This window comes from Asparagus officinalis, chromosome 4, assembly GCF_001876935.1.
Source record: "Asparagus officinalis chromosome 4, Aspof.V1, whole genome shotgun sequence".
Lineage (NCBI taxonomy): Eukaryota > Viridiplantae > Streptophyta > Magnoliopsida > Asparagales > Asparagaceae > Asparagus > Asparagus officinalis.
In genome coordinates this window covers 134,337,563-134,341,091 of record NC_033797.1, presented here as the reverse complement: position 1 = coordinate 134,341,091, position 3,529 = coordinate 134,337,563, and the positions used below count along the sequence as shown (strand labels likewise).

The 3,529-nt window shown below is 37.2% G+C and overlaps 1 long non-coding RNA gene across 1 annotated transcript; it reads right to left on the bottom strand.

The window, feature by feature from the left end:
- On the bottom strand, positions 701–3,224 carry LOC109839327. Its single transcript, XR_002246625.1, has 3 exons — positions 3,015–3,224; positions 1,452–1,713; positions 701–1,053 (listed from the first exon to the last, which is right to left on the bottom strand). It is a non-coding gene; the product is annotated as an uncharacterized LOC109839327 (long non-coding RNA).

Here is a 3,529-nt window from a genome sequence, read left to right as displayed (position 1 = left end):
AAATATATATGAAATTAATGATGCTTTGATACTTAAGACTTTGGTTATTAAGCAAAAGAATTGAAGTGCAACTTAATTTAAATATTTACTTGACTGATGTACTCCCCTCGGAGCTCGGAAACATCAACCTTCAAACTGCAATCTGCTCGAGTAGGTTCTCATTTATCCTATTCATTCATACAGAGTTCCACGTATTTATAGAACAGACAAGAAGCACAGATGAACGCTTGTAAAAAATAAAGCATTCTAGATGGAATTTTCCATCTAGAATAGCCAGATTTTCATCTAAATTGATCATCCTAGACGGAATGGTCCGATAAGTTTCCGTCAAGAATACTTCATCCTAGATGAAATTCCGTCTAGAAAAACTATCCTAGACGAAAATCATCCTAAACGGAATAAAATACCGCCTAGAATATTTCTAGATGGAAAAGACAACCGTCTATAATAATCCTAGACGGAAATTCTATCTAAGATGTATCCGAGACGGAAATTCCGTCTAAGATGAGTATCCTAGATGGAATTTCGGTCTAGCATATATCTTAGCATCCTAGACGGAATTTACGTCTAGGATGTGGTAATTATTAAAAATTATATATGATAAATAATGTTTGCTCCTATACGATCACACTAATCCACTTGATTATCAACAATATCTACTCACAAACACCAACACAATTCCCCTCAACAATAATACAAATTGTAAAACTGTACAAAAAAACGAGTATATTATTGAAAGTACAAGTATTAGTGTAATTCTCCTAACAATTAGAAAAAAGATAGCATACAATTTAATATTTGCCAACATCGAAAAAAATGAGTACAATAACAAAAATTGTAAATCATTATAAAAAATGAGTACAATTGCATGACTCATCTGCACCTCCTTCTCGAAAATATCTGCCACCAGTTTAAACTATCTAATGGAGTTGGATCACAGAGAAATCCTGTAGTTTCATGTATAATCGTCTCAACTGGGCCTCCACTGTTGCAAGCAATAGCAGGTTTTTGTGCTGCCATTGTTTCTAGAGCAACAATGGCAAAGTGTTCATCCTACAGAGATCAAACAAGAAGTTATGCGTCGGAATCCAAAGCTTCAGCTGATTTGTACTTTATAAATTTGTATTAAAGAGGGGTTATTCAGATGTTTCGTTTTATGAGGATCAAGGAGTGGGAAAAGATAATATTATATCGCATCTGGATTTTTTTTTCTTTTGATTCAGGACTGTATTATGGCTCATGCTTATATCTTTTGGAGGGAATCATTGCTGACTCTATATTTTGCTTATAAGATTTTGATAACATGTTGAGAAAATAAATTGTGGAACACAATGGAAGAAGCTTTACGGCTAACTACATGTTGGAAAAAAAATACACCCAGGTAGCAACCATCATCATAAAGGCAATAATTGACGCATCACATTCCAACAAAAGTGAGCAGCAGAGCATACCTGGTCAGCAACGTAATTTGACCACTAAAATTTTTCATGCATGAGCTCCATGTACTCAGAGGTCCAATATCTCAGGAAGCCGACATGGTTATATATCACTTCTAAGCAATGGCACCCCTCAGGTAATCTTGAGCCTTTTTCCATGCATCGTTAATGGAGCTACAGAGTTCACTGAATTCAGGTAAGTTATAGTTAAGAACTATAGATTCTTCTTCTGTGCTCGTGACTGTATATCGGTAGTATTGGACTTACCGGGCACTACCTATTTGAAAAGAAATAAATTAGTAAAACACAATGGAAACGTAGCACGAAGAAAAAGTATGGCTGAAGATTCCCATGGTAATAAAAATAGATGACTGTAGTATACTTTCAGTACTTACACCGAACAGCTCTAGCTGATAATATATATGTCTGAGATTATCAAGATCATGGAAGCTACACTAATTCTTATATGCCATGTGATTCTTGTCTAATGCATTTTAACCACCAAAAAGATGTACAACTAAAGTTAAGGCTTCAGCATATTGTAGCTGTCATAATGAATTAATACTTCGCCGCTTTGCAGATATATGTACGTTCAACATGAGCGCATTGTGCACCGTCGTATTATGGATACATATGAAGATTCTGAAATATTTACCTGTGCAAAAACTTGAAGCATGTACAAGAAATCCATATTTAATTCTCTTTTGATTTGATGATGTGAATATATACTACAAAGATTCTAGTTGATGTCTTAATTACTTGACAGAACTGGCTATGACGAGTGCATGGCGTGTTGCTGGAATCATACATAGCATTAGAGGGATGGGCTGCACATGAGTGTGGAGACACGATGTTAGGAATTGGGAAAATATGGAATGTTGCTCTTCGTCATGGATTTTCTTCTAGCGACACAAGTTTGATCAGCCTATTTTAAGAGGGGTATCTTTGTGTTTTACCAATGGCATATAATGTGATGATAACATCAGACTAGCAACCAATATGGCTATGAAATCACTTCTCTGCCAACATTAAAAGGCTGCAACATATGTAATGATTATTAGCTTTTATGTCCTGAGACTCTATTTTTAAGAATGTATTATGAGTTATGTTATCAACTACAGAAGGGTTGTTTCCAGCAGGGTAAGCATGTGGAGATATTGAAATGATACTTTTACTATTCATATTCTAATATAACTCCATCTACAACAGAATAATAGCGGGTAAATCTAAAAAGGGGAAGTTCTCATTCCTCAGTAACACTAATTACGACCTCCCTATACAACTAGGAGCACAGGTATTACAAGTGAACTGTGGTGAACTACAAAATAGTTTAGTTTAGCGAAACTTCTAAGCAAATCCATTCAAGAACCATCATCGACAAAATCAATATTTCAGTCCTGCATATTTACAGATTAGTGAAATAGGTCAGTGACAACTAATCTTACATTTCTTTTCAAACGTAAACTGCCAGATAAGAGATAAAATCCAATGGAATAACTCAATTAAGCCATTGCTATCGCGTTAATAAATGCACTAAATTGAAAAATAACAAAAATTAACCAAAATGAGGGCAAATACCTCAACTCCCATAACCTCCTTTAGAGAAATTAATGGCTAAATGGACATTGTTGCAGAAATTAATGGTTAGGAATTTAGGGTTTGTGTGTGGTAGGGTTTTGGGGGAAGAGATCGAAGAGGGTTTCTTCGATTGTGAAGAGAGCTTGTCTAAAGCGGAGGAATCAATTTTGACCCTTGATGTGGTCGGCGTTGGCGACCTAGTCCCGTGCGAGAGGGGCCCTGGCCGTTGCGGATCATGACGGAGTGGACCATCCGTCGCCGTAGAAGAAGTGGTGGCGCCGCGACGGGTTCGAACAGGGGATTGGCACCGTTGCGGACGTAGACGCCGTCGATGAAGGGGGGGATGCGGCCGACGACAGGGAGGAGGGAAGGCTCAAGGTTTGGAAGTTTTATGGTGTGTTTGGGAGTTTACTTATGGTGTGTTTGGATTTCAATAGAGTTAAGGGAAGTTAAAGGGATAAGGGAGAGAAGGGAAGGGAAGAGAGTTCCCTTCCTCTTGGTTAGAGCATCTCCAA